This window comes from Pleurodeles waltl, chromosome 2_1, assembly GCF_031143425.1.
Source record: "Pleurodeles waltl isolate 20211129_DDA chromosome 2_1, aPleWal1.hap1.20221129, whole genome shotgun sequence".
Lineage (NCBI taxonomy): Eukaryota > Metazoa > Chordata > Amphibia > Caudata > Salamandridae > Pleurodeles > Pleurodeles waltl.
In genome coordinates, this window is record NC_090438.1 from 707,694,764 (window position 1) to 707,713,948 (window position 19,185).

Genomic DNA, 19,185 nt, shown 5'->3' on the forward strand with positions numbered 1-19,185 from the left:
ACAAGAAGCGGTTCCTACGTGGTGTCTTCGGGCCTGACAAAAAATCTTGCAAGTCAGTGTTATTAGACAGGAGAGTGAGATGTGTCTTGACTGCATCTAGTGAGGATGATTTTAACCACTGTTGGCACAATTTTCCCACACTTTGGGGGTTATTACAACTTTGGAGGAGGTGTTAATCTGTCCCAAAAGTGACGGTAAAGTGACGGATATACCACCAGCCTTATTACGAGTTCCATAGGATATAATGGACTCGTAATACGGCTGGTGGTATATCCGTCACTTTACCGTCACTTTTAGGACGGATTAACACCACCTCCAAAATTGTAATAACCCCCTATATGTAGTAATAATTTCAGCATGTTCTGGTGATATATAGCGAGAGTCTGCCCGACTCGTCCTGAAACCCCCCGAGGAGGTGACAAAACGTTGATGACATGCATTGTTGTCTATAGGCCACAATGACAACCCGCCCGGACGTGTCAATGAAGTGTTAAATGTACCATTCTGGACCCAGTCTGTAAATTCACTAAAAGTGGCATTTATGTATTTCTGCCAGGTATTAATCTTTGCAGGGACAGGTATACTAGGCATGTTTAATTCTCTAATCGTTGCTAAGCCCAAACAGCTAGTCTGTTGTACTGTTTCATTTAAAAAAATCATTTGGACGGGAATGAGACATGCTTTAAACGATGTTTCTCTACCCTTTGTCTGCCAATGTTTTGTTCCCCAAACACTTTTCAAATCAACATTATTTGACCAATATTCATAACCTTCAATCGACAGTCGGTAAACAAAAGAATCTGAGTATATGAATTTCGTATTAGTCAACAACATTTGCTTATCTTTAGACGGAGTTAACTTAAAATAATATGACTTAGCATTCATTTGATGATGCCCAGAAAAATACGTAAATTTGTCAGAATAAGTTTTGGACCTCCCTTGCGGGGGAGTTGGGCAATGCTCCCATTGCGTATAGTCAAATATAGTTTTTGGACTACTTGCTTTATGTGTAAAATGGTGCCCATAATAATTATAGCAAAACATGTCACCATAATTGTCTTTAAACTGGTAAACATCTTCATTTTCATAGACAGTATAATATTGTAATTCAGTCATCATGGAATCAACTGTCTTCACATCCCAATCATCAGATACAATGCCTGGTATTACAATATCATTCATAGATAACTTTAGGACATAGGGTATTTGAATTATCTCAGTGGGACTGTATATATCAAACATTACTTTATCCCACACAATCCCATCCGGAATGGGCACCGCAGAAATGTCCACAAAGGACAAGTCCCTTCGAACCTTATGTGATGAAAAATGTGGTTTCAACACCTCTTCCACCTGTTCAACCGCTGATCTCTCAGGAAGAAAATGACCATGTATCAACAGAAAAAAGGTAATGACAAACCCTATCCAGAGACAAAATGCTGACATAGTCAATAAGAGCCACAGATAGTTCCAAGGAAAAACAAAATACGTATCTTTAAGCCAAGACATCAGCTTACGTGGACCTGGGTCAGTAGTTGAAGAGGCAAACGAGTCCGATAGACCATTGTCGTTGTTGGCAAAAAACCCAGAGGCAGTTCGTGCAAAAGGTGTCGCCGTATTCAATGGAGGAGTTCGTGTTTCTCGCGGTGGTACACTGTAGATAGCACCATCCGCAACGTCAGTAGTCATAGTGACTCGTTCAAATGTTTCTAAGTTATTTGTTGTCAGTGGAACTAATGCAAGATCATCATCCACCCTCCCCAAGCTCAGAGAGGCAACAGTGTTGGTATAGATAACTTTGAGCGCAACATCTTCCCCAGTAGTGAGAGGGATTTGGGAACTACTGGACGTTCCTCTTGGTCTGCTGTGCAGAATCGGCCACATGTTGTAACTTGACATTGTCAATAGAAACAAAGCCATTTTCTTTGGCCCCTGGCAACGGTGGTAAAATAACAGTTCTCGTTCCGTGTATCCCCAACACAGGGACAGGTGCTCGATAAGAAGGGCCAAATTCTTTTTTCACTGCAACCTTTTCACACACAAGATCCCCAACTCTGGGAATCCAACCGGTAGGTGTTACTGGCACAGCCTTAATTCCTGTGGAGGGAGCACTTTTAGAACAGTTATCTTCACGGAACTGTTGTAATTCCTGCAAAACAGTGACACGATCATTTATGTCAAAGGGCGTTTCCGCCGCCTCCACACCAGGACCATCAAGATCTGGAACAAACATTTGTTTTCCGAACAGGCACTCATATGAAGTACGACCCCACAGGGACCTTCTAGGCAGGTTATTTAGTGCTCTCTGAACTCCATACAGGTGGGTTAGCCAACTACGACCCGTACCTAAGACTCTGGCTGTTAAGGATTGCTTTAAATTGCTGTTTAATCGCTCCACAACAGAATTTCCCTCTGGATGAAATGGAGACGAGAACTGGAGCTGAACCCCCAACAAAGCCATGGTGTCCCTGAATGCCCTTGCAGCAAAAGCAGGGCCCTGGTCCAAATGAAATGCCGCAACTGCATATGTACCGACAAAGACACGCAAATCTTTAATAACAGTTTGAGCGTCAGCCGAGCGCTGTGGCCACACCCACACAAATCTGGAGCAAGAATCAATAGCAACTAGTATACATCTATATGCACTATCCGGTGTTAGCGGACCACAATGATCCAAGTACACACATTGTAAAGGTCTGTTGGATATTAAGAGGGGTGTCTGCGGCGGGCGCCTGGCAGTTGAAACTTTAATTTGTTGACAGATGTCACAACATAGGACATACTGCTTTGTCTCTTTATAGAGACCAGGCCACCAGTAACAGGCCTGTAATAGCGAAATTGTGGTAGCCACGCCAGAATGTGCAGATGCCACTCCCTCATGCGCTGCATTTATCAATTGTGGTCTTACTACTTTATTGGGGATCTCGCGTATGCCCACACTAGGTATTTTAACCTCAGCGTTGAGCATACTTCCCATGAAGTATTGATATTTATTAGGAAATCCTTTAGGATAGGGCGTGCCATCAACCGTAGCTTTTATGGCAGCCAGAATCTCTGTGTCTGGTTTGGAACTCGAACGAGTCACTGCGGCCACAGTGGCAACTGCCACTGCCGACTTTGCGGCTTCATCAGCCAAAGTATTCCCAGCAATGTATATTCCAACGCGCTGGTGTCCAAGAGTATGTACAATATGGACTTTAGGTAGCCTCTACTTCAGGTCTGCTACCTTCCCCCACAGCATTCTGTGTTTTATGGTGTTACCCTTTGAATCTCTGAACCCATTCAAGCGCCAGTAATGTAGGTATTCATTAAAAGACTGGAAACAATAATACGAATCACAAACAATCAGTGTGAACTTTGTCGGATCCGTATGTTCTAATGCCATCAATAGAGCTTTCAGCTCAGCCAATAATGCCGTACAATCCCCTAAGGTTTGTGTATAAGTATGTTGGGGGCAGAATTTCTACCCCTCCATATGGCCGCTCACTACTGCACATGCAGCAGAATATTGGTTTTTTATCCCCACCGCCGGATGCGCAGAGCCATCGGTGTACATGACTACTTGATATTGATCAATAGGCAACGTGTCAGCGGGAACTGGATATTCAACTTCATATTGCAGAAATTCCTGTAAATTTGGGTCAAAAATGTAATCTACATCAGTGGCTGTTAGAGACGTAGCCCATTGAATCCATCGCGGGTGTAGTGCTTTTGCGTTAGGAACGCTCGCTTTTATAACAGTCTCCATGGCTGGAATAGGGGAAACGACTATAATGCGTTTACCCTGGGCAAGAGGTCGTTCCTTAATAACAGCCATCTGTACAGCAGTGAGAATTTTCTCTTAGTGCGAATCGTTGTTCAGCAACCGAATACAAGTGGGACTTGTAGCCAATCAGGACTGTCTCACCTTCATTAAATGTGACATACGTAAACCCAATGGCCCCAGCTATCACCCTGATGACCAAATGCGTCTTATTGTCCATTGTATGTAAATGTTTTGCAGCTAATAGATCTGCTTGTAACTCCCGAAGAGTATGTGTATGTTCAATTGTCCAGAATTTGCTTGAAAAATCAGGACGGATTAATTCGTATAAAGGTTTTATGCGTGTAGCATAATCAGGAATGTATGTTCTGCCAAAATTTAGAAAGCCCAACAATGATTGGAGTTTCTTAATTGTATTAGGTGGTTGCAATTGTGCACACTTTTCTAAAAATAGTGGTGCTAGGCTCTTACATTCATTCGACAGCTCATATCCCAGGAATATGACGCTGAGGAAGGCAATTTTAGATGTTTTGAAGTTAAATTTGTAGCCAATTTTGGCAAACCCTACAACAATGCGGGCTACCAGTCTTAAATGTTGTAGTAACTCGTCACCTGTGAGATATATATCATCTATCATCTATCATCATCATCTACATATGACAATGCTTCAGGGTCCAACTCGTGTAAAGTTGCAGTCACACGAGCCGCAAACAGTCCCGGGCTATTCTTATACCCCTGAGGCAAACTACAGAATTTTTTCTGGGAGCCTAACGTGCTAAAGCTTGTCAAATCCCTGCTTTCGGGTGCTATATTCTGGCAGAGGAAACCATTCGAGATGTCTAAAGTCGTTTTGTATTTTTTCCGCACAATGTTGTTCATCAGTGCGGCGCTATGTGAATTTTGTACGTGTATGTCAGTTCAAATGTCTGTAGTCTAAGACTATTCTATATGAATGGTCCAGTTTAGCTACAGGGAATAAGGGATTATTCATCGGTGAGACACAGCGTTCAATTACCCTCTGGTATTCTAGTTGTGTAAGTATTTCCCTCACTGGTGCCCTTGCTTCATGTTTTATTGGATACTGCGGTTGTGGCTGAGGTTCACCTTTAATCGGAATTACATGATATGGAGAATCCCTATCCCACCCTATGTGATTTCTATATAAGGACGGTGCTTGTGCTGGAGCCCATTTAATGCAATAGGACTCCGCGAGTTCCCCTGGAACAAGTGGTGAGAACGAAGGTTTAATAACCTCCTTCCCAACTGGACAGGTGCGAACAAAGTCAGGCGGCCAATCCTGATCAGCCAGCAAGATGTCATATATCTTGACTACACGATCCCAAAAGATTGCGTTTATAGTGCGTTCAATGTCTCCTTCCAATTGTAAAGTCACTGTATACACCCTATTGGGTTCAGAGACACGCATATCTTTCAACTTGTATGAAGTCATCAGTTGCTTTCACCTCCAGATGCTCTAGAAGATTCCGGCGAACTATTCTGACCTCTGCCGCACTGTCTAGCAGTGCTAGTGCCCAAGTCTTGTTCTTCAAGAGAACTCTCTTCCTGTGTGGCATGTCTAACTGAGTCTGCCACCACCTTTTTCTTTTTAAACTGTTGTTTTTGTTGTATCGGTTTACCTTCCTTCGTGACAGAAACCTCCGAAGAGCATTGTGATTACTGTCTTGGTTTCACGTACTCTGTTCTCCGCTCTGACCGCCCACCTCTCTCATTTCTCTTTTCCGATGAGTCCTGAAAGGTACGAGATTGGCATGTATCAGTGTATTGATATCTATCAGGCGTCTTCAAATTATCCCTATTTCTGAGATAATACCTATTCTGTGGGGTCTCCGTACGCGGAGATTCTCCCCTTTCTTTTTTAGGTGTCTGTTGTTTTTTTTCTCCCAGCGCTTCTTATTACCCTCAGGTTGCTGTTTAGCATTGTCTTTACTAATTTTCCCTTGAAACTGAGATTTTTGCGGTCTAGCCCCTAGGCTATCTCGACCAATGCTGGAATATGTTTCCGCTTTTATTTTAGGCAGTTCCCGCTCCTGATCTAGTTGCGGGACATCACGAAGACGCATACGCACCACAAGTGCAACTGCCTCCCCTTTAAGATTATTAGTATTATTGAGGAAACGTGGCAAAATTGCCCATCAGTTGCATTCCTAAATCTAAGGCTGGGGCAGCCCCGTATTCATCCTGAATCTGTTTAAGCACTTCCGGTAGGTTGGCCAAGGTCGGTGTACCGTGTGCCGTTGTATAGAGTGCGGCAAACACCGTGCCCCATGTATTACAATGTTCCACTATGGGAACTATGCCAAATGGTAAACCCATAGTTAATATTCTTTGTTTGTCCTGAGGTCCCGTATGGGGAAATACCACCTCCAGCGTATTAATTTTCTGTGCCAGCCAAAATGAAGTCTCCTCCCGTTTTGCTGGAACTTTGCCCATGATAGAGTGTACAGTCGCCGGGTTTATACCTGGAGCTACTGCATGTGGTTGTGCTGGAGCAGCACGCAATGGGTTTCTATTTAGTGTATGCATCGCAAATTGTACTAAGCATCTATATGTAGCCGTTAAGTCTGTAAATAAACGACGAACTTCAGCCACCGGCATATTTGCAACCGCAGGATGTGCTGTATATGTGGCCAATAAAGGCCAGGTCGGACCATCATTACTCAGTGGACCTAACCTTACTGGCAATATTGTATGAGGTAGGGTGCCATCAAGCCAATTATTATGTTCTTGATAAGATAGAGGTATCTCTAGGTATGCGTACGTCCTGTACTGGCCAAGCGCCTTCGCAACCGTATATGTGTGAAATGTATTTGTATTCCCATCAACTGCTGGAAATGTGACCCAGGAGTAGAAAAGTTCTGTTCCATAGGCTGCATGCCACCACAAACGTGACTTGACCACCCTGGATAGTAAGACCATGTGCAATCAAATGTGCTGTGAGCGGTTGTCTCATATTAAGAGCTATTTGTATTACCTGGGGATTCGCCATTAGAAAAACAGCGATGGTTCAGAGAAGGCACACCAAAACGAGGTCTTTCCTTTTAAGGTTCAAGCTTGAACAACCATCTGCTATATTTAGGGTTACCTATATCGCGGTGGTGGAAGTCCTCAGTGCCACGGACGTCTCCGTTAAAGGAACTGAGGGATCATTATCATATATGAGACCGAGAGAGACTGGTGGAGCCGAAAATTAGTGCCAGACCAATCGTTGGCGACGCCATGTCACGTAGGCTCTCATTATCCTAATGAGAGTACTGGATTTTTGGGCAGCAAGATCGTTCACAGTGTGGGGGACTAAGTCTAACCCACATTGAAAGACCCTTGTCACCCCAAATCCGGGTTGAGCTCCGGCTAACTAGCAGTGCCTCATCTCTCCCAAAGGGAAGAGACAATTGGGCAGCCGAGCGCATGACATTTTAGTGCTTACCAGGGAAGTCGTGGTCACTCAGATCCCAACCAGTTCTCTCATACACAATGTGGTCTCATATATAAATGACAAAGGCAGTTTGAGTTTTAAAGATTGGTTTAATAAAAACAACTGCATTTTAGATAACAAGGTGTGAGCCGCAATAACCAGAACCATACAACACAGTAGGATTGAAATAGTAACGAGGAGAGTGAAACATAAGAATAACGCTATCATAGTGCAACTAGATTACGTTCTCTCTTCTAAGTTCTATTTTGAGCACAGCATGTTAAGCTCTAAGCCTGCCTTTCAGATTCCCCGGGAGGACATCGACCCTCATACCTGAGCAAAGGCCTGTGATCAAGATCAGCATCCGCAACAGGGCAGTCAGCGTCTAGTTGTGGGTTCCTGGTCGGAATCTCCCTCTTACGTGTACCAGGACTACGAAGTGTTTTTATAACTAACACGCCGGTGTTCTAAGAAACGTCCCTACGTAAGAATGTGTACTTTCTACGAACCCTAAAGACTAAACTTCTACCATGTCTATCGGCAATGTACCAGACTGTATCCTTGACTGAAGCACAGAGCGAGCAAGAATGTATTGTTTGAGAACTTCAGTGCTGAAGTAAGCTAAACAGTGTGATAGAAGAAAATAAAACAAGACCGTGAAACTGGTTATTGTAAAATAACAGTGCAAGGCTAAATAAAAAGCATCTAGGGCAAAGTGCACAGAGGCCTAATACTTTAAGCAAACGCGCAGAAAGCTACATTAAAAATGGCTACACTACACCCTCTGGCATCACTTCTCCTCTGGTTACCACTTTGATTGGCAACTCCCAACCCTGACTGGTGTGACACTTGCACCTTGTTGTATTTCCTCACTAGACTACATTGTCTGAACCAAGCAACCCAAGCCTGTTCGTAAAGACATGGGCTGCATGAATCACCATCGTATTAAAAGGTAAATAGGATGCCAGTCCTTTGGACATAGAATATATGTACTACCGATTGGTGACCTCTGGTCAGGTATCAGCAAGGAAGTAATCTGGTAAACCCAAAAATGAGACCGACCTGCCTGTCCGGAGACACCATGCACATAAGCCCACTGCAGCCACCTCTTTTGGCCCTAGAAGGCATCCATCTCCTGCATTGAAGTCTATGCACTCCAGGTATGTTACCTCCCCTATCTAGGCACGTCCAAAAATAGTAGCCCATTGCAAAGCAATTGATGGGTCACCCTTCTTGGGGGGTGGTGCCTGTTCAAAACTGACACAGGCTTTTGACTGCAAGACTGACTAGCACCAACAAGTGAATACTGTTGCAAGTAGCCTGATGATCCTTCATAAGCCTGCTGATAGGGCAGCAGTATAATGCACAAGGCCATGGGGTCTGCCCCAGAACACTGTCCCATAAGGGATAACAAGTATTAGCTAACATTGTGGGCATCATGGGTAAAACTCATGTTAACTGTCAATGTTGCTGATGTGGGGCAACCATAATTGAAGAACCATAGCCACAGGCACTAGGCTAGAGAGTTACAATGACTTACTGAAATTATGAGCCTAAAGAATAGCCATCTGCAGATGTGGGTAAAGCAATGCAAAAAGTTACCCAAACAAAGAATGCTGGAGGATCGATTATATAAATTTAAAATAATTTAAGAGTTTTAACCATCAAGTCGTGTGACTGCTTATGGAAGAGCAAACTACAATGATGTGCATTACTTCGTAGATTCTAAGGAATGCCTGGTTCAGATGAGATATCATGCCACAAAAATTGATGCCTGCCTGCGATAACTCCTGCACTGTCTGTCCTTTTGTTTTTTTAATTTGTTTTATTATCATTGTTAATAATCACCACCTCTGTGTATTGGTTTCTATGAACATATTGGGAGTTGTTGCCCCGTTAGCCTGGTTTCTTTCTTTACTTCTCCTCTAAAGTCAAAAGGTTCATGGGTGTGCTTCCTTATATTGGCCAATTTCCATTGCACTGTCCTATGTTCAACCCTCCTTAGTTTGTTTCTTATCCCATACCACACCACTTGTACACAGGCATCTGTACCTAGCTTCAGTTTATGTGTTCCGCTGCTGTCTTTTGAAGGAGCGGCACAGTGCATGTCCTGGGAGACCCTCTACACCTCAAATGGTGATGAGACATACACCGCCTATTTCATGTGGCGTAGCAATGCCAGTGACTTGCTCTACACTGCAGGAATGCCGGCTACACACCCAAGGTAACCCCATCTGAGCCCGTCCCCAATGCTGGCTGGACCCAGGTCCTGTCCCAGTAAGCCCTTCTGAACATGTCCAGACACTGACTGCACCCAGGTTCAGTCTTGCTTCACCTGACCCTTAGGCATAGCTCTACCACCATACCATCTCATGCTTTCATGCATCTAATACATGGTCCGGGGGCCCCTGCTGCTTAGAAAATGTAATAATACTAACAGATTAGGGGCCATATGTACGAACACTTTTTCCCATAGACACAGAATGGGTAAAAACCTTTGCTACATCTGGCCCTAGGTCCCCAGCTTTCAGTAATGACTCACTGTGGGGGGGTTTCAAAAATGATTCAGTGGCGGTCCCTGGCCTCTAGCACTGATAGAATTGGTGCTTGGGTGACCATCTGGCACTGAGGCAAATTCTGGACAGGACTGTAAAAAATTCAAGACAAAGGGTCAAAATTCAGGACAAAGATTCAGGACAAAGGGTCAAATTTTATGCCAAAAATTCAAGAACAAATGTCAGTTTTACAGGCACACGCAAGAGAGGCCATGCCTCACTATGTTGTCAGTGCATTTATTTACTCTTTTTTAACATAGCACTATTTATTCACTGTGGTCTTTTTGTGATTGCCTCCTGGTATGATACATTCAGGTGTCACATTACAGCCTTGTTCAGTAGTAAATTAATTCCCTTCAGTACTGCGGCTAGGCCATCACCCCTACCCAAATCTACCCAATCTTTCTTGAAGAGAAAGCAACAGCAAAATTTTGATTATGTTTCTGAACATTTTAAAACCCCTGGCAAACAGTTTCGGAAACATTAAGGTAATTAACCTTATGCTAGTTTAAACAAATTGAACAGAAGCATCTGGCTTACCCCAACCACCCATGGACTTTCAACCTAAAAACAAAATGAAAGAGGCAGGGCAGATGGTGTGGGCGACAGTCTCACACCTAAGTTAGGTACCCACAACTTGTCTGTAGTCTCACAGCACTAGAGTGTATGTCTAGGACCATACATTTATCTCAGAAATGCGAGCCCGGACTACCAATCAAAGGTAATAAAAGAGGAGGATGAAATCTAGATCAAATTGGAGATCCACTGCAAGTGATTTGAAGGGTTGTTGCCAAGAACTGGATAAATAAGGAAGAGAAGAACAAGGTGGGACAATTCATAAAATCAGACAAGATGGGTCCACCAAGACTAACGGAAGGTATTGGGTACCTGGGGAGATGTCTCTGCACACAGGAAAGAAACAGAAGAGGCACTGTCAAGTGGTTGAACAAGCAACACCCATCCACCTTGGCAAACTCTTCTGGTGCAATGGTCCGCTGTTCATGCTTTTGAAGGGTGAGCAGGGGCCAGGCCCCTTGCAAGGTTGTCCAAGGCAATTGCCTGCTTTGTACATGTCTTTAAATGGTTTTGAAACTGAGCAAAAGCCAAATTAGGGATCTGAGTTATCCCTGAGTGTCAAGTACACATAGAATCTTCAAAATATTTGGGATGTAAATTGCGCAAACAAAATGTGAGAATTTTAAAATGTAATGAGTGTTTCTTTCACATAGGGCACTGTTTTCCCCTTTATATACAACCAGTTACCTTTTGATACCTAGTGATTAATACCTACCATTCTTCCACTGATTTGCATGATGGAAATCTCGGCAGAGTGTCACAGTCCCTTCAACCCCAGTTTGCTTTTTGGTCTTCTCTTCTGTCTTCTATAGTGGGTCACGTGGCACTAGTGAAGATGGTGTGCTACCCCAATGATAGTATTATTGTTCAAACCTTCCTCTGCTCGTCCTTCATTCCTTCTTCAGACATGCCACACATCTGATTTGGTCACTGCAGTGCCATTAGGTAGCTCTTTCCATTCTAAAGCTACCCGTGACTGAGGGTGGATTAGGTCTTCTGGACTTAGAATGCTAATATTCAGCTGTACAGGTCCAAAGGGTGGCTCGCTGGCTTTCTGCCCACCTCCCTGCATGAGATGGGGTTGACCACTAAAGACTTTTACGGAAGGCTTAATGCACTGCTCATTGTTTCCTACTGACCATTCTACGGATCACCATCTGGGGTTATCATGCACAGCTTTCTCTTGCCTTGCTAGAACCTGTAAACTCACTGACACGAAGAAACCCTATGCTCCTGCACTACCTTTACTAAGCCTTCCCACTCGCACAGGACGGCTGTGCTCAGAGCAACTCCATCAGTGGCATGCTGCGGGTATCTTAAAATTGCAGGATTTGTTTCTGGATGGTGAGCTACTAAATTTCCAAACCCTTGTGGCAGACTACCATCTTCACCACGGTCAACTCCTTACTTACAACCACCTTAAATAATCATTAAATGCCCTATTTCATGTCTGCCACCTAACATTAACCCTACAAGGTGTGTGCCAGAAGCTCTACGCCATAGGAACTGGTGGCAAACTGATAGAATGGGTGTACAGACTTTCCTGCAACATGGAAACCACTCCAGGTCTTCTCATAATACTACGTGGGTGATTGATGTAGCCAAGCCTCTGCAAGATATGGACTGGACTAAAATACTGGACTTTCCCCACACAGTATCCCCCTGCCGCTGCAGCTCCACCAGCCCAGGCTCCTGACACCTCCCAGCAAGACCTGCTAAAAACAGTAAGTACTCCCCCCGACCAGCCCCTCGCCCAGCCCCGCGCTACTCACCTCTCTTCTCCTGTACCTCTGTCTTCTGCCTTCCGCTCTCTCCTCCAACCTCTCTCCGCACCTCTGCTGTCCTTCTTCCCTTCGCTCTCTGCCCTCTTGCTGCAGCCCTCTTGCTGCGTGTTCTGCTCTTCCTCGGCCCGCTCCTCTTCCTCACCGCGTTCTCTTCCTCCTTCTTTCTTCATCTGTGTTCTTCATCCATGTTCTTCATCTGTGTTCTTTCTCCTCTGCACCCCGACCTGCTTGTTCTTTCTTCTTTCTTCATCTGTGTTTCTTCTTTCTTCTCTGCACCCCGTCCTGCGTGTTCTTTCTTCTTTCTTCATCTGTGTTCTTCATCTGTGTTTCTTCTTTCTCCTCTGCACCCCGACCTGCGTGTTCTCTCTTCTTCCGTGTCCCTCTTCTGTGTTCTTCATCTGTGTTCTTCATCTGTGTTCTTTCTCATCTGCACCTCGACCTGCGTGTTCTTTCTTCTTTCTTCATCTGTGTTCTTCATCTGTGTTTCTTCTTTCTCCTCTGCACCCCGACCTGCGTGTTCTTTCTTCTTTCTTCATCTGTGTTCTTCGTCTGGATTCTTCTTTCTCCTCTGCACCCCGACCTGCATGTTCTCCTCCTCCTCTGTACTTTCCTCTGCGTGTTCCTTCTCTTCCTCTGTGGTCTCCCCCCATCTTCCGGACACTTCCCCTCTGCTTCTCAGGTCTCTCCTCTTCTGCCTGACTCCTCTTCTTGACTCTTCTCTCGTCTCTCCGGACTCTTCTCCTCTTCTTCTTGACTCTTCTCTCCTCTTCTTCTTTACCCTTCTTCTTGACTCTTCTCTCTTCTGTTCTTGACTCTTCTCTCTTCTGTTCTTGACTCTTCTCTCTTCTGCTCCTGACTCTTCTCTCTTCTGCTCCTGACTCTTCTCTCCTCTCCTCTTCTGTTCTTCCTTACTCCCCTCCACCCCTGTTCTTCCTTACTCCCCTCCACCTCTGTAACACCCCTCCCCTATCTTTTCTCCCCTCCCCGCTACGTGACCCCCCCACCCTCCGGTTTCCCGCCGCCACCTCCTGCTCGGCCCCGCCCCCCCTGCTCCAATTTGTCGCCCACCCCCAGCTGACCCCTCCTCCCCCCTCCTCCCTCTTATGGCGCCCGCTGCGCGGCAGAGTTAGCGACCCTTGACCCGAGGGTAGGTCGCTCCCCCTGCCGCTGCAGCTCCACCAGCCCAGGCTCCTGACACCTCCCAGCAAGAACTGCTAAAAACAGTAAGTACTCCCCCCGCCCAGCCCCTCGCCCAGCCCCGCGCTACTCACCTCTCTTCTCCTGTACCTCTGTTTTCTGCCTTCCGCTCTCTCCTCCAACCTCTCTCCGCACCTCTGCTGTCCTTCTTCCCTTCGCTCTCTGCCCTCTTGCTGCAGCCCTCTTGCTGCATGTTCTGCTCTTCCTCGGCCCCGCTCCTCTTCCTCACTGCGTTCTCTTCCTGCTTCTTTCTTCATTTGTGTTCTTCATCCGTGTTCTTCATCTGTGTTCTTCTTTCTCCTCTGCACCCCGACCTGCGTGTTCTTTCTTCTTTCTTCATCTGTGTTCTTCATCTGTGTTTCTTCTTTCTCCTCTGCACCCCGACCTGCGTGTTCTTTCTTCTTTCTTCATCTGTGTTCTTCATCTGTGTTCTTCTTTCTTCTCTGCACCCCGTCCTGCGTGTTCTTTCTTCTTTCTTCATCTGTGTTCTTCATCTGTGTTCTTCTTTCTTCTCTGCACCCCGTCCTGCGTGTTCTTTCTTCTTTCTTCATCTGTGTTCTTCATCTGTTTCTTCTTTCTCCTCTGCACCCCGACCTGCGTGTTCTCTCTTCTTCCATGTCTCTCTTCTGTGTTCTTCATCTGTGTTCTTCTTTCTCATCTGCACCTCGACCTGCGTGTTCTTTCTTCTTTCTTCATCTGTGTTCTTCATCTGTGTTTCTTCTTTCTCCTCTGCACCCCGACCTGCGTGTTCTTTCTTCTTTCTTCATCTGTGTTCTTCATCTGTGTTCTTCTTTCTCCTCTGCACCCCGACCTGCGTGTTCTTCTCCACCTCTGTACTTTCCTCTGTCTGTTCCTACACTTCCTCTGTGGTCTCCCCCCATCTTCCAGACGCTTCCCCTCTGCTTCTCAGGTCTCTCCTCTTCTGCCTGACTCCTCTTCTTGACTCTTCTCTTGTCTCTCCGGACTCTTCTCCTCTTCTTCTTGACTCTTCTCTCCTCTTCTTCTTTACCCTTCTTCTTGACTCTTCTCTCTTCTGTTCTTGACTCTTCTCTCTTTTGTTCTTGACTCTTCTCTCTTCTGCTCCTGACTCTTCTCTCTTCTGCTCCTGACTCTTCTCTCCTCTCCTCTTCTGCTCTTCCTTACTCCCCTCCAACCCTGTTCTTCCTTACTCCCCTCCACCTCTGTAACCCCCCTCCCCTATCTTTTCTCCCCTCCCCGCTACCTGACCCCCCCACCCTCCGCTTTCCCGCCGCCACCTCCTGCTCGGCCCGCCCCCCCGGCTCCAATTCATCGCCCCTCTCCCACCCCCCGCCGACCCCTCCTCCCCCCCTCCTCCCTCTTATGGCGCCCGCTGCGCGGCAGAGTTAGCGACCCTTGACCCGAAGGTAGGTCGCTCCCCCTGCCGCTGCAGCTCCACCAGCCCAGGCTCCTGACACCTCCCAGCAAGACCTGCTAAAAACAGTAAGTACTCCCCCCGCCCAGCCCCTCGCCCAGCCCTGCGCAACTCACCTCTCTTCTCCTGTACCTCTGTCTTCTGCCTTCCGCTCTCTCCTCCAACCTCTCTCTGCACCTCTGCTGTCCTTCTTCCCTTCGCTCACTGCCCTCTTGCTGCAGCCCTCTTGCTGCGTGTTCTGCTCTTCCTCGGCCCCGCTCCTCTTCCTCACCGTGTTCTCTTCCTCCTTCTTTCTTCATCTGTGTTCTTCATCCGTGTTCTTCATCTATGTTCTTCTTTCTCCTCTGCACCCCGACCTGCGTGTTCTTTCTTCTTTCTTCATCTGTGTTCTTCATCTGTGTTTCTTCTTTCTCCTCTGCACCCCGACCTGCGTGTTCTTTCTTCTTTCTTCATCTGTGTTCTTCATCTGTGTTCTTCTTTCTTCTCTGCACCCGTCCTGCGTGTTCTTTCTTCTTTCTTCATCTGTGTTCTTCATCTGTGTTCTTCTTTCTTCTCTGCACCCCGTCCTGCGTGTTCTTTCTTCTTTCTTCATCTGTGTTCTTCATCTGTGTTTCTTCTTTCTCCTCTGTACCCCGACCTGCGTGTTCTCTCTTCTTCCGTGTCCCTCTTCTGTGTTCTTCAACTGTGTTCTTCATCTGTGTTCTTCTTTCTCATCTGCACCTCGACCTGCGTGTTCTTTCTTCTTTCTTCATCTGTGTTCTTCATCTGTGTTTCTTCTTTCTCCTCTGCACCCCGACCTGCGTGTTCTTTCTTCCTTCTTCATCTGTGTTCTTCATCTGTGTTCTTCATCTGTGTTCTTCTTTCTCCTCTACACCCAAACTGCGTGTTCTTCTCCTCCTCTGTACTTTCCTCTGCGTGTTCCTTCTCTTCCTCTGTGGTCTCTCCCCATCTGCCGGACACTTCCCCTCTGCTTCTCAGGTCTCTCCTTTTCTGCCTGACTCCTCTTCTTGACTCTTCTCTCGTCTCTCCGGACTCTTCTCCTCTTCTTCTTGACTCTCCTCTCCTCTTCTTCTTTACCCTTCTTCTTGACTCTTCTCTCTTCTGTTCTTGACTCTTCTCTCTTCTGTTCTTGACTCTTCTCTCTTCTGCTCCTGACTCCTCTCTCTTCTGCTCCTGACTCTTCTCTCCTTTGCTCCTGACTCTTCTCTCCTCTTCTTCCTTACTCCCCTCCACCCCTGTTCTTCCTTACTCCCCTCCACCTCTGTAACCCCCCTCCCCTGTCTTTTCTCCCCTCCCCGCTACCTGACCCCCCCAACCTCTGCTTTCCTGCCGCCACCTCCTGCTCTGCCCCGCCCCCCCTGCTCCCATTCGTCGCCCCCCTCCCGCCCACGCCCCCAGCTGACCCCTCCTCCCCCCCTCCTCCTTCTTATGGCGGCCGCTGTGCGGATGTGCGCAGCGGTTGCGCCGCTGGCGCGCCAAAGGCAAGCCCGTCTGTGCCTGTCCGCGCCTGGACCGCGCCCAGCGCCACGAACCCTGGCCCCCAGCACTCCCAAACCCCGCAGCACCGCTACGACCCCAACACCCTCCACGCCCTCAACCCGGGGCGCTCCAGCACCTGCTTCCAAGCCAACCCGAAACGCACCCACGGACCCTTCGCATGCCACACCTGCAAACTCACCTTCCACCGTGAAACCACCCCGGCCGCCAGCCCACGCGTCAACAACCACCTCAAATGCATCCTGATCAACGCACGCTCCGTCCACAAGCACGCCATTGAACTATGGGACCTCCTGGAATCCACCGCACCGGACGTCGCCTTCATCACTGAGACCTGGATGAACACCTCTTCAGCCCCCGACATCGCCATAGCCATCCCAGACGGCTACAAGATCTCCAGGAGAGACCGCACCAACCAAGTCGGTGGAGGAATCACCATCGTCTTCAAGGACTCCATCAACGTCACCACCTCCACCGACGACACCCCCCTCGCCGCCGAACACCTGCACTTCCAGATCCACACAGACCCCAGGACCACCCTCAGAGGAACTCTCATCTACAGACCCCCTGGACCACGCGCCCTCTTCAGCGACTCTATCACTGACTTCATCTCCCCGCACGCCCTTGCCTCGCCGGACTACATCCTCCTCGGTGACCTCAACTTCCACCTGGAACAGAACAACGACCCCAACACCACCACCCTGCTCGACAACCTCGCCAACCTCGGTCTCAAGCAACTGGTGAACACCCCCACCCACATCGCCGGACACACGCTCGACCCCATCTTCTCCGCCAGCAACCACGTATCCTTCAGCCACTCCTCCGTAATACACTGGACCGACCACAGATGTGTCCACTTCACCTTCTGACGCGAGACTCGCCACCTCCGCACACAATCCATCCCACGCCGGCATTGGAACAAAATCCCTGCGGAACAGCTTCTCTCCACTCTCAGCGACAACCAACCCACCTTCTCCACCGACCCCAATGACGCAGCCCTCAGCCTCACGCATTGGATCACCAACTGTTTAGACAACCTCACTCCCCTCAGATGCCTCCCAAGACAGACCAACACCAAGAAACCTGTCTGGTTCACAGACACCCTCAAGGAATCTAAAAAGACCTGCTGCACCCTCAAGAAAGCCTGGCGCAAGGACCACACCGCAGATAACATGTCTGCCCTCAAGAACGCTACCCGCGAACACCACCAACTGATCCGCGCCACCAAAAGAAACTCCTTCACAGACAGACTGGACAAGAACACTCACAACAGCAAAGAACTCTTCAACATTGTCAAAGAGCTCGCCAACCCTAACGCCAACGCCATCACGCCCTCACAAGACCTCTGCAACTCCCTCGCCACCTTCTTCCATCGTAAGATCACTGACCTACACTACAGCTTCGGACACCAGACCCAGCCAACCACCACAGAACCTACAACACCAGCCATCACCCTCAACGCCTGGACTCAAATCAACACGGAAGAGAGCAAAGCCACCATGAACTCCATCCACTCCGGTGCCCCCTCGGACCCTTGCCCACACTTCATCTTCAACAAAGCCGACGACATCATCGCCCGCATCTCCAGACCATCATCAACAGCTTGTTTGCTTCCGCCACCTTCCCCGAGAGCTGGAAACACACAGAAGTCAACACCCTACTGAAGAAACCTACGGCGGACCCCAGCAACCTGAAGAACTTCCGCCCCATCTCGCTCCTCCCCTTCCCTGCCAAAGTCATAGAGAAGACCGTCAACAAGCAACTTACCAACTTCGTTGAAGACAACAACCTACTCGACCCCTCTCAGTCCGGATTCCGAGCCAATCACAGCACAGAAACCGCCCTCATCTCAGTCACAGACGACATCAGAACTCTGATGGACAATGGAGAAACAGTCGCCCTCATCCTCCTCGACCTCTCGGCTGCCTTCGACAACGTCTGCCACCGAACCCTAATATCCCGCCTCCGCTCCACCGGGATCCAAGGACAGGCCCTGGACTGGATCACCTCCTTCCTCTCCAACCGCTCCCAAAGAGTCTACCTCCCACCGTTCCGCTCAGACCCCACCGAGATCATCTGCGGTGTCCCGCAAGGCTCCTCGCTCAGCCCGACTCTCTTCAATGTCTACATGAACCCCCTCGCCGACATCATACGCAAACACAACATCAACATCACCTCCTACGCCGACGACACTCAGCTGATACTTTCCCTCACCAAGGACCCCACCAGCCAAAAGGCCAACCTGCAAGATGGAATAAAAGACGTCGCAGAATGGATGAAACTCAGCCGTCTGAAACTGAACTCAGACAAAACGGAAGTCCTTATCCTCTGTAACACCCCGTCCGCCTGGGACGACTTCTGGTGGCCCATGGCCCTTGGCACCGCACCAACCCCCTCAGACCACGCACGCAACCTCGGATTCATCCTGTACCCACTTCTCACCATGACCAAACAAGTCAACGCCGTATCATCCTCCTGCTTCCTCACCCTCCGCATGGTCCGAAAGATCTTCCGTTGGATCCCCGCCGACACCAGAAAGACCGTGACCCACGCCCTCGTCATGAGCCGCCTGGACTACGGCAACACCCTATACGCAGGAACCACCGCTAAACTCCAGAAACGTCTGCAGCGAATTCAAAACGCCTCCACCCACCTCGTCCTCGACATACCCCGCAACAGCCACATCTCCGCCCATCTGAGACACCTGCACTGGCTTCCCGTCAACAAAAGGATCACCTACCGGCTCCTCACCCACGCACACAAAGCCCTTCACAACAAGGGACCCGAATACCTCAACCGTCGCCTCAGTTTCTACACGCCCACCCGTCAACTTCGTTCCGCCAATCTCGCACTCGCCGCCATCCCTCGCATCCGCCGCACCACGGCAGGTGGGAAATCCTTCTCCTACCTGGTGGCCAAGACATGGAATTCCCTCCCCACCAACCTCAGGACCACCCAGGACCACCTCGCATTCCGGAGGCAACTCA